This window comes from Saimiri boliviensis, chromosome 6 (assembly GCF_048565385.1).
Source record: "Saimiri boliviensis isolate mSaiBol1 chromosome 6, mSaiBol1.pri, whole genome shotgun sequence".
In the NCBI taxonomy this organism is placed as follows: domain Eukaryota; kingdom Metazoa; phylum Chordata; class Mammalia; order Primates; family Cebidae; genus Saimiri; species Saimiri boliviensis.
The window spans coordinates 37389356-37402468 of NC_133454.1; the positions used below are offsets into that span (position 1 = coordinate 37389356).

At 39.7% G+C, this 13113-nt stretch overlaps 1 protein-coding gene and 1 pseudogene across 2 annotated transcripts in view; both read right to left on the reverse strand.

Moving 5' to 3' along the window:
* Positions 1 to 13113, reverse strand: part of TRPC6 (transient receptor potential cation channel subfamily C member 6) — a 125800-nt gene that overhangs the window by 67466 nt on the left and 45221 nt on the right. The window lies entirely within an intron of this gene.
* On the reverse strand, positions 10587 to 11719 carry LOC104650696 (hsc70-interacting protein pseudogene; annotated as a pseudogene).

Here is a 13113-nt window from a genome sequence, read left to right on the forward strand (position 1 = left end):
TCAGAAGAAGACTGGAAGGTAAGGAAAGATTCTGAACTTCCTAGAGACTTGTTAAATTGTTGTGACCAAAATGCTGATAGTGATAGGGACAATGAAGTTCAGGCTAAGGTGGTCTCAGATGGAGATGAGGAACTTACTGAAAACTGGAGTAAAGGTCATTTCACTATGCTTTTGCAAAGAGGTTGGAGTCACTGTGCCCCTGACTTAGGGGACTGTGGAAATTTGATCTTCTAAGTGATGATTTAGGGTATCTAATGGGAGAAATTTATAAGCAGCAAAGCATTCAAGATATAGCCTGGCTGCTTCTAACAGCATATGCTCACATACATGAGCAAATGAATGATCTGAAATTGGAACTTATATTTAAAAGGGAAGCAGAGCATAAAAATTTGGAAAATTTGCAGTCTGACCCTGTGGTAGAAAACAAAAATCCATTTTCAGGGGAGGAATTAAAGCTAGCTACAGAAATTTGCATAAGTAAAGAGGAGCCAAATGTTTATAGCCAAGACAATGGGGAAAGTACCTTAAAGGCATTTCAAAGACTTTTGTGACAACCTCTCATATCACAGGACTGGAGGACTAGGAGGGAAGAACGGTTTCATAGGCCAGGCCTAGGGCCCAGCTGCCCTGTACAACCTCAGGACACTGCTCCCCATGTTCCAGACATTCCAGCTCCAGCTGTGGCTGAAAGAGTCCCAGATATGTCTCAGGCTGCTGCTCCAGAGGGTACAAGTCATAAGCCTTCATGGCTTCCATGTCATGTTAAGCCTGCAGGTGCACAGAGGCAAGAGTTGAGGCTTGGAGACTCCATCTAGATTTCAGAGAATGTATAGAAACTCCTGAATGTCCAGACACAAGTCTGCTGCGGAGGCAGAGGCCTCACGGGGAACCTCTACTAGGGCAGTGCAAAGGAGAAATGTGGGTTTAGAGCCTCCAAACTGAGTCCCCAGTGAAGCACTGCCTAGTAGAGTGGTGAGAAGAGAGTCACTGTCCTCCAAACTCCAGAATGGTACATCAATTGACAGTTTGCACTGAGCATCTGCAAAAGCCACAGGCACTCAACACCAGCCCTTGAGAGCAGCCACAGGAGCCGAACCTTGCTGAGCCACATGTCACAAATGCCAAAGCTGCCTAATGCCTTGGGAGCTCACCCCATGCATCCGTATGGCCTGAATGTAAGACATGGAGTTGAATGAGATTACTTTGGAGCTTTAAGGTTTAATGACTGCCCTACTGTGTTTCGGACTTGCACAGGACCTGTAGCTCCTCCCTTTGGCTGGTTTCTCCTGTTTAGAACAGATTTATTTATCCAATGCCTGTAACCCCATTGCATCTTGGAAGTAAGTAACTTGTTACTTTACAGGCTCATAGACTGAAGGGACTTGCCTTGTCTCAGATGAGACTTTGGGCGGTGGATTTTTGAGTTAATGCTGAAATTAGTTAAGACTTAGGGGACTGTTGAGAAGGTATGATGGTATTTTATAATGTGAGAGGGATATGAGATTTGGGAGGGGCCAGGGACAGAATAATAGGGTTTGGATTTTTGTCTTCACCAAATCTCTTGTCAAATTGTAATCCCCAGTGTTGAAGAAAGGGCCTAATAGGAGGTGATCGGATCATGGGAGTGGCTTTTCCCCTTACTGTTCTCATGATAGTGAGCTGTCACAGGATCTGTTGTTCTAAAGTGTATATCACCTCCCCTTTCACTCTCTTCCTCCTTTTCCTTTGTAAGATGTGCCTGTTTCCCGTTTGTTTTCCACCATGATTGATTGTAAGTTTCCTGAGGCCTCCCCAGCCATGCCTCCTGTACAGCCTGCAGGACTGTGAGTCAATTAAACCTCTTTTCTTTATAAATTACCCAGTCTTAGGTAGTTCTTTACAGCAAAGTAAGAACAGACTAATACAGTCACCTTCTCACTAAGGCCTTCCCTGGTCACTATTTAAAAGTAAAATCTCAACCTCTAACATTCCAGGTCTACATTTCCTTCTTTATTTTTTTCATCTTATCACTAACATCCATACATTTTACTTATTTATCTTGTTTATTTTTGTCTCTTTCATAAGAATGTAGGTTTTATGAAAGCATTTATTTTCCCCCAAAGTATTCCCAGTGCATAAAACAGAGCCTGCTCCTAGTAGGTTCTAAGCAAATATCTGTTGAATGGATGAAAGCATGCACAGATATAACCTATGCATCTATGTCTGCAAGGAAATGTTAGGCTTAGCTTCAGTGCCAGCATTCTAATACAATTCCTTGAGAAAATCCATAAAATGTGTAAAGTTATATCGAACTAATTAAAAACAAAAAAGATAGAAAACACAAATTGCCAGTACCAAAAATTAGAGAGATGACATCATTACAGAGTCTAGAGATGTCAGAAGGATGATAGAATATATAAAGTTATGCCTACACATTTGAGAGCTTGAGTTGACAAAAGACTTTTAGATATGACACCAAAAGCATGATCTCATGAATTTAAAAATTTGGCAAATTGGGCATCAACAAAACAAAGAATGCTTTCTCTCCATGCTCTGATCTACCAAGGCACTTTTTTAGTATTCTTCAGACTGAAGGTAAACTTAGTCTTTCTGGCAGTGGTTTTAGATCAACCTGCAGCAGTTCACTAGCTTTCCTCTTAATTCCCTGTAGTTTTTCTTGGTCTGTTTTTGCTTGGTCTGTTTTTGCAAGGAGCAGGAGGATAACAGACATGCATTAGGATTTAGCAAGGTTTTTTCTTTTACTGGTCAGAGTTGTTTTGAAATGAGTGATTCTCTGTCTTCAAGTTATGCCATGGACATAACATCTGTGAAGTTTTATTTCTCTTTTATCTATATCATTTCTAAAACATATTAGAAAATGGAACTGAACAGTTGCCACTGTCTTCAACTATCTGTAATTTTATCTTTCTTATAAAACCTTTTAAATCAATAGTAGCAGAAATAAAATATAGATTACACTAAATTTAGATTAAACTAAATCTTTGATGAAACCAATTTCAATCTTCACTGGAGAGTAAAAAAGCAAAATTTCCATATTTTCTTAGCTTAGACAGGAGTTCATTTCATAGATACTTATTGATAGCTGAAATTGAATAGAACAAATTGAAATAGACAAAACCATTTCAGTGGTTCTACACTTGAGATAAAAATGTATCCAATCTCTACCCAAATATTTTGCTCCACTTGCTATGATCATTTAAGGTATGTACATACAAGTAAGAAACAAAGTTGTTTTAAAATTTTTCTATTATTGCATAAAATGATTAAGAATGGACACAAGAGCAGAAAATCAAACACTGCATGTTCTCATTCATAGGCAGGTGTTGAACAATGAGAACACATGGACACAGCGGGGGAGCACTACACACTGGGGTCCGTTGGGGGAAAATGGGGTAGGGACGGGGGGGTGGGGAGGTGGGAAGAGATAGCATGGGGAGACATGACAGATACAGGTGAGGGGAAGGAAGGCAGCAAACCACACTGCCATGTGTGTACATATTCAACAATCTTGCATGTTCTTCACATGTACCCCCAAACCTAAAATGCAATTAAAAAAATAAAGAATGGTGACAGTGATTCTTGTGAAATTTTCCGCTCTTTTCCCTGCCTATATTTTAGTAAAATATATTTTCCCCTGTTATTCCACTCATCCTGATCCTTCTGTGGTTTTAAAATTATAATGGCTGTTACTTTAGGAGGCACTCCTCAGAGAGGAACAGCCATTGACCTTGTCAAAGTCAACATAGGATTACCCATAGATACTCAGCTGCCTACGTCCCATTGTTTAGTCCACATTCTTCCAATGTAAAAGTAGCCTCTCATTCATTTTACTTTTTGTATTCACAACAGCCTTTCTTTTTTGAATTTGGGATTATAGGTTGATCATGATCCCTTAAGTGAATTTACCAACAAATGGAAAGGCAGGGACTTCTGCCTCAGTCAGGCCACTTTTATTTCTTAAATTTAAATGTATTTAAATCACAAATATAATTCTACCATTAAATATAATTCCACCATGCTGCAAGAACTTTGATTTCAACACTTTGTTTTTTTCCATGTCAATATTCCCCCTTTATCAAAACAGTGAGTAGCAGGTAGTAAGTGGTATAATATGTATGTATACAATGTGATATACATAGACTTCATTTAAGAAAAGTAGACAGCAAAATTTGACACAGTGTTATTCATGGAAGGAATAAGTGCAAGTGATTTTACATTTCACTTGTTTTTTGTCATTATTTTATGAATTTCCTACAGTGTGCCTGTGATACTTTTTAATAATACATTTTCCTCGATACAAAATGAAATGCTGCTTAAATTTAGTTTCCAACTATTTCCTCATTTCTAGGCCTTAGAAATACATTAGCAACAATCAGTCGAGTCTCACTGCTTAACTTGAAATAGCTTCTGCATTAAGTAGAAATCTTAAAGGAATTGTTGAAGAGATGAAAATGTTTAAAAGTCTAGTGCCAATTCTATTAGCCACTGATTTTTGCATAACCATGGAAGAAACAAATAAAATGAAAAGTCTCAAAGTACTATTGTTTTAGAACAAGCACAAAATGGTCATTAGCATATCTCTTGCCTTGAAAAGGCAAGGTGGTAGACCATTTTGTCTTTGGAGTCAAGTGGACTTTTGCTCAAATCCTAGCTTATGAGTTATTAAGGGTGTGATCTTGAGTGGGTAACTTAATATCGCTTAGCTTCAGTTTCACCACATGAGAAAGAGGAACATGAATACCAACCATGCAGGTTTATTTTAATAAGTAGGGGAAATTTTTCAAGTAACCCACAGCAGAGATGCTTAGTCTTACAATTTTCAGGACATGGTGATGAATTGAATGGAAAGAAGGAAGTAAAGGGAAGAGTCTAGGACAACACTCATAGTTCTGGCTTGGATGTACAGATCCAAACTGAGACCTACAGGATGAGTATGAATTAGCCAGGTAATGGTCCAGTAAGAGGAAAGAGGATATTCTAGAACTTGGGGATGCATGAACAAAAGGCAGAAAGTAAGAGAGAAATAACATGTTTTTGCAACTTAAAGTAGTTTAATATGCTTTAGGAGTCAAGCACAACAGAGTAGCTAGAGATGAAGATGGAGGGAAAGGGCAGCCAATCATGAAGAAACTTTTGAGTTACGATGCAATGTTTGTACTTTATCCTGAGCATAATGTGGAGACACTGAAAGCTTCTAAATCATATTTGAAGTTGAGAGGAGCAGGGACAGGAAGCAGGATGACCAGGTATGAGATTATGGCTATAAGCCACAATGGCGGCCTAAAGTTGGTATCAGCAGTGGGAACTAAGAGAGCACATGAGAACAACCTTCCCTGATTCCATAGGATGGGCGGGGCAGCTCTTTTTCTTTTGTGATGCATATTCCTTTGTACTCATGGCCCTCATTGCAGAGTGTATCATAATATATCTTAACGACACAGTAGAACAGATTCCCAGAGTAGTGTCTTGCTTCTAGTCCCTCACGCAATTTCTGGCACCTGAATATATGCACGTTAATGTAAGAGTGTAAATATGACTGACTCTCTTTTCTCTCTCTCTCCTCGTACCTCTCTTTTTAACAATGACCACTCATAGGCATGATGCAGCCCCTCGAATTAATGGAATTGTTTTCTCCAATAGAGAGAAGACCACTGTTATTATAAAAACTCTCAGTGGTAATTTCTATGCAAAATGGTATTATATGCTGAACATTAAGTTAAATATGGCACATTTTCTGACCTCAGAAACATATAAGTTACATACTTTGAACTTAAAAAAATTAATTTTGGTATAGTTTAGTTTCTTTCTTTTCAACTCCAAATCATTAAGTATATATATATATATTTTTTTACTGAATCTTTTCAGATGTGTTATTCCTAAACTCTTTGTGTATATAAATCCTTTCCAGAATTTTCTGAATATTAGATGATTTAATTAAACAGTCTCAGTTCCTGAACATTAGAAAATGTATTTTTAAAGTATATCTGATTCAGTCATGTTTCTAGTGAGCAATACTCTTCGCTGTATACAAAAACGTTAAATGAATGAACAAGGCTACAATTTCAAAAAATATTTTATAGGTACAAGGCTGCATAGTATTTTATGAAGCATACTACTAACACTGAACAAGAAAAAATGCGGGAAATATGAATAATTTTAATTATTTGCAATTATTCAATAATAAAATTTCTTTTTTTTTTTTCATTTACTGCAATATATTATTTGCCTCTGAAATGTATACTTCCTCTTAAATTCCAAATAGAGTTTCTTGGTTTTACAGGGTTCTAATGAATTACTGCCTCCAAGTCTTGGTGAAATATGTTTTTGCTTGCAAAAACAAAGTAGATCCTGAGGTGGTATACGTAATATGGGAAAAGTTTTCAATCAGCAATATTATGCTTTGGATAAAATTCATTGCCTACACATTGCAAACGTCATTGTCACTGTCACTGCACAAAGCTTAATATATGCAATACGATCTTATTTATTGGTATGATCTATTATGAAATACTTAAAATTATCTTTATTTTATTTATTTATTTATTTATTTATTTTGAGACGGAGTTTTTGCTCTTGTTACCCAGGCTGGAGTGCAATGGTGCGATCTTGGCTCACCGCAACCTCCACCTCCTGGGTTCAGGCAATTCTCCTGCCTCAGCCTCCTGAGTAGCTGGGATTACAGGCACGCGCCACCACGCCCAGCTAGTTTTTTGTATTTTTAGTAGAGACGGGGTTTCACCATGTTGACCAGGATGGTCTCGATCTCTCGACCTCGTGATCCACCCGCCTCGGCCTCCCAAAGTGCTGGGATTACAGGCTTGAGCCACCGCGCCCGGCTTAAAATTATCTTTAAACAGATATTACTTTAGAGGGTTGTTGGCATCTGTATTACATGAGGTAACACATTATAAAGTGTTACACATATTATATACTCAGTAAATGTGTTAATTACCATTGTATTATTGTTTTTACTCTTACGTGCAGTCTGCTTTCTCTTACAGAAATCTCTGCAGATGTAGGACCATCACCTTTGCTATGTGGTACTTTCTTGGCCTATGCACATCTGAAAACCATAAACATGCTTAGCAGTGTGAGGTAACAAGTAATTATGTCAATAAAGATTCATTTCACACTGAATTTCCACAAACTGAAAGCTTTTTAAATGTTTTCTGGAAGGCAAAGTTGACCTAACAATGCATATGAAGAAATAATTTGTAAAAAATACTACAGGTCAACTGGCATCTGGAATCATGAAAATATTAATGATTCTTCCCAAGCCATGTATTCTGGAAAATTCCAACTAATGAGTGCACAGCCACGTTAGCAAGCAGGAGACATAAACAATGGACAGGCACCATTTTTCTCCTTTGAACAACCATGAACTGAATATTAGTTGAAAGTAAGAAATAATAAGTACATTTTCTTAGAAATTCCCACATACTTTAAATACCAGACTTCTGGGTCCACAAGACTTCATTTTGTGACACAGGGGTTCACAGATCAAACAGTTGAAAAAAGCTTCAAACTTCACTAACAGTCTAGAAAGATCAGAAAGAATGAAGGGAGATCACTGCCCAATACCTGCTCCTGTGGATGGGAGAAGCATAATGCATATACAGTCGAGTAGCTAGGAAGGAAGGAGAGACATAGAAGAAATGAGAGTCTAGGCTAAATATCAGGGCGGCATCTTGGCCTACAGACTTGGTAACAGGCCCATTGTCTGCAGCTGAAGGGGACCCTTCTCCTAGTACCAGCCCTACTGACCAACATTCTGGAAATCCAGAATGCCCAAGGATCAGACGATATTCGTGCCAGCTCGATCACCTGGTAACAGCCTTACCAACCACAAACTGTGATCTGGAGGTAATCCCATCAGCCCTGGGACCCAGCAAAAGCAGAAAACCAATGCATCAATAAAACAAGACATTTAATAAATAAATAGAAATCATAAAAAAGAAGCAGACAGAACAAAAAATATTGTATTATCTCATTTGTAAGTAGAATCTTAGAAAGTCAGCTCACAGCATTGCCAGGGCCTGAGGGTGGGGATACAGGGAGGTGTTGGTCAAAGGGTACAAACGTTCAGTTGCAAGATGAATGAATTCCAAGAATCTAATGTACAGCATGGTGACTATAGCAAATACTACTGTATTGTTGACTTGAACTTTGCTAAAAGAGTGAACAGGTATATCACAGGGCAAAAATGGGAGCGAGAGAGTTTGGGTTGGGGGTTGGGTGCCACACACTTTTAAATGACTAGATTCCACTAGGACTCACTGTCACAAAGACAGCACGGAGCCATGAGGGATCTGCCACCATGATCCAAACACCTCCCACCAGGCCCCACCTCTAGCATTGGGGATGATCATTCAACATGAGGTTTGGGCAGGAACAAATATGCAAACCATATCAGAGCTATAGGTCTAAAGCGCCAAGTGAAACTCAAGTGTCAGCTTCAGGGACTCACAGTAGAAAGAGCTTCACCATATTGGGATCTTGATGTCACTCCTAAACTGAACTGAGGTGTTGCTTAAGTTTTGATCGTTACTTTTTTATGGTATCTCAGTCTGTAAACAGGGACTTCTGTCTTTCTCTCTGTTCCTTTATTCTAACGAGCTTTTTGCTCATGATTCCATTTCCTTTGGGAATTAATCCCACCCTGAACCTCAGCCCAATATCAAAGGCTAGCTGTTTACTGTATTCACAGCTGCACTCAGGCAACTGAGGGCTCCATAATCTATCAGCTTATGGCTGACGATCATTCACTCCTGTAACTCCATGTAAACTATTAATAGGTTCCTTGATGTTGTGTTCTATATGCCTGTCTGGAAGCTTCCATTCCAGCCAGCTCAGGAGGCAGCTCTTCCAAAATCAAGCTCTGTCATCAGGAAGTTTCCTCTGTTCTTATCCTTCCTCAATATTGGATACTGAACTGGGCCCCAGTTCTTCCTCAATTATTCTTTCCTTTCTTTCCATTCTTTCTTTCTTTGAGATGGAGTCTCACTGTGTTGCCCAAGCTGGAATGCACCATCTCGGTTCACTACAACCTCCACCTCCCAGCTTCAAGTGATTCTCCTCACTCAGCCTCCTGAGTAGCTGGGACTACAGGTGCCTGTCACCATGCCTTGCTAATTTTTGTATCTTTAGTAGAGATGGAGTTCCACTATGTTGACCAGGCTGGTCTCGAACTCCTGACCTCAAATGATCTACCCACCTCGACCTCCCAATGTGCGGGATTACAGGGGTAAGCCACCACCCCTAACCCCGCTTTACTTCTTATATAATCTGCATCACTACTGCCTGCACTCAAGTATCATTTCAAGATTTAACAGTAAGGATTTGGCTTAAATATCATCCTAAAACAAACAAATTCACCTACAATTATCTTTTGATAATGTCAAGCAAGTATTTAAAAAAAATAAAACAGGTTTGGCCGGGTGCGGTGCCTCAAACCTGTAATCCCAGCACTTTGGGAGGCCGAGGCAGGTGGATCGCGAGGTCAAGAGATAGAGACCATCTTGATCAACATAGTGAAACCCCGTCTCTACTAAAAATACAAAAAATTAGCTGGGCATGGTGGCGCGTGCCTGCAATCCCAGCCACACAGGAGGCTGAGGCAGGAGAATTGCCTGAACCCAGGAGGTGGAGGTTGTGGTGAGCCGAGATCGCGGCATTGCACTCCAGCCTGGGTAACAAGAGCGAAACTCCGTCTCAAAAAAAAAAAAAAAAAACAGGTTTCTAAATAATACTATAGATAAAAGATTGATAACTCGATATATTTTTAATTAAAAGAAAGATTAAATAACAACTGATATACATTTAGAATTAATGGTCCACTTAGCAAGAGATGGCTCACATCTTTTTTTTTTTTATGTGGAAATAATATGATACATTTATTAGATACACCTAGGACAAGAACAGAACTAAGTACTCCAACTCTACTGCAGCATTACAAAAAATCATCCCTTCACCACAGTGTAAGATTTAAGGACAACCTGCCCAAGGATGCACATGATATAAAACACAGCAAGATTGCTGCTGACCTGTCAAGTACTTCCAGTCTCTACCCAGGTCCTACTGAAATACTGGTGGTCCCAATTAGTTTTATTGAAATAAATCTTTAAAGAAAAAGATAAAGCATTTAAAAAGACAAATCAAAATGCTTCAGGAACCACATATCCAACACAAACTTTATCCTCAAATGAGTTATGTCTGCCTCACACTAATAAACTTTTATTTCACTCAAATTAGAGCAAAAATCTTCTATACATTCAGTATCTTCCCTGCCCAATAATTCAAAGAAAAAAACATCCAAAGTGATTAATAAAGAAAAATATAAGAATTAACAGACCCTTTAAATTTGTTTTAAATATTTTTAAAGTTAAAAAGTGTTTAAAGTTTGTAATTCCTAGTAGGAAAACATTATCTGAATGAATACCCTAATGGCAAACCACTGTAAAATGCTTCAGCTGCATTTGGGGGAGAGGAGTAGGGATTATCCTCAAAGCACCCCAGCTCTCTTGATGAGAAGGTCAGAGGTACACTGGTTTGTATTATTGCGACATCCATAAGGTGATCTAGGTTGCTTTTCCTTCAGCAAAGGCTTTATTTATCAGAAGGGCATTATGCTTGACCTCCAAATTTGGCTGACAATTTGCTGATAAGATTCATAACCTTTGGGTTGCTCTGGTATTTTGACATATTTGCTGGGTTCTGAGCCACATCCTGGAAGGCCACCATAACTTCTGGATCCTGCATGGCTGCAAGAACCTCCGGATCACTAAGAATTTCATTGAGTCCTGGCATTCCGGCCATTCCAGGCATGCCCCCTCCCATTCCAGGCATTCCTCCGGGAAAACCACCAGGCATTCCCCCAGGAAAGCCACCTGGAAAAGAGCCATACTGAGCTCCTGACTGTCGTCTGGCTTCTTCCTCCCTCTGGGCTCTCTCATGCTCCTCTCGAGCCTTCTTAACTCTTTCTATTCTTTCTTTGATCTCTCGCTCTTCACGTTTTCGCTCATACTTTCTCCGATGTTCTGCAATTTTCTGTGCCCTAGGTTGAACTTCTTTCAGCATTGCACTCGCATCTTCATCATAATCCAGTTTACAGGCAAGGGCAAGATCATGGGCTGCTTCTTCCCAGTGGCCTAGAAGTCTGTGTGCTTTCCCTCGCCACTTGTAAGGCTGAGCTGAATCAGGATTTATTTCAATGGCTCTGTCACAGTCTCGGATGGCAGCATTTGGCTTCTGTAATTTGACGAAGACAGTGGCCCTCTTGGCATACAAAATGGCCAAGCGAGGATTCAGCTTGATGGCATCTGTGAATAAGTCAATGGCTTTCTGCAATTCACCGTCATTTAGGGCTTCAATAGCAGACACTTTCTTATCATTTGCCTGATCTATCATCTCCTCCGTTATCTCTGTATTTTCATCTCCCATTTCTTGAGGGGCGTCAGTGTCTGGTTCAATCACACCTTCATTATCAATTTCTAGATCACTTTCCTCACTTGACGGTTCGTCTGCCTTTAAGTCTTCCTCTACCTTCTTACTATCAGGTTTTTCTTCCTTGGTATTTTCTTCTGATTTAGCTTTCTGAGTAGCAGGTGGTATTTTACCTCCCATACTCTCCACCCACTCCCTCAGGAAGCGCATTTCCTCTGTGTGCAGAACGCTCGGATCCTGCTTACACATCTTCACAAAGGCGCGAAGCTCGTTCACTTTGCGGGGGTCCGTGGTCGGGAGGCGGTGGGCAAAGCTATGGGTCTGCGGCCCGCTTCCAGGCCGAGGCGCTGGCTCGGCGTGACCGCGCAGAAGGGGCGGCTCACATCTTTTTAACACAACTATTTAACAGCTGAGTGAGCTTTCAATCCAATCTGCACTTGCCAAAAAGTTTTTAAGGGTTTATTAGGAGATTTCTACACGTCAGAAATGTATATGGGTCATATACATTTATTTGAGAAAATATGTAAGATTTATATGAGAAAATAAACACAAAGTGGGCCAAGTGTAGTGGCTCACGCCTGTTAATTCCAGCGTTTTGGGAAGCCTAGGTGAGAGGATCACCTGAGATCAAGAGTTCAAAAACAGCCTGGCCAACATGGCAAAATCACATCTCTAACTTAAAAAAAAAAAAAAAAAAATTAGTTGGATGTGGTAGTGCATGCCTCTAACCCCAGCTATTTGGAGGCTGAGGACCGAGAATCACTTAAACCTGAGAGGCGGAGGTTGCTGTGAGCCAAGGTCACACCACTGCACTCCAGCCGGGGTAACAGAGCAAGATTCTGTCAACAAAAAAAAAAGGGGAAGGGAAAGGAAAAGGGGAACGAGAAGGGGAGGGGGGAGGGAAGGGAAGGGAAAAGTGGAGGGAAGTGAAAGGAAAAGGGAAAAGAAGGGAGAAAAAGGGGAAGAGAGAAGGAAGAGAAGGGAAGGAAGAAAGAAGGGGGAAGGGAAGGGCGGAAGGGAGGGAGGGAGCGAGGAAGGAAGGAAGGAAGGAAGGAAGGAAGGAAGGAAGGAAGGAAGGAAGAAAGGGTTGATTTGGGGAGCCAAAGTGATTAGGAAATATATAATAATATAAAAATAAAGGTAAAAACTTTCCAGAATGCTCAGAAGTTAACGTTAATGTTCTAGTTAACCTATTTTTATGGATACCTTAGCTACTAGCCAACTAATTCCTTAATCTTAGGTTTTTTTTGCTTTAACCTTTGTTACTGAAAGCATTCATAAAACATATTTGTCTATGTCTATTCCAAACTTTCTGAACCCTTTTAATGACTTAGAACTTCAGAGGACTATAGAGGCATTATTCTGAACATTTATGTTCACTTCAAATACAGAACGTATAGAAAACTTGGCTGACTCTAGGTTATAATTTCATAGCTTGGTTTACTTGTTAGTAAAATCCCTTATAAAAGACTATTTTCCCTTTGCGATTTGTCTAGTCTGATAAAAGCAGAGCATAAAAGCATTATTGATTAGGGATGCTAATCAGCTTTTACTGTAGTTAGAAGTTAGAATGGAAATAATAAAATATTCTATAGATAAATGAAATGACCTGCCTGGAAAAATTTTAATAACAAAAAGTTGGTAACCAGATTAATGGCTGTAGAATGTGAG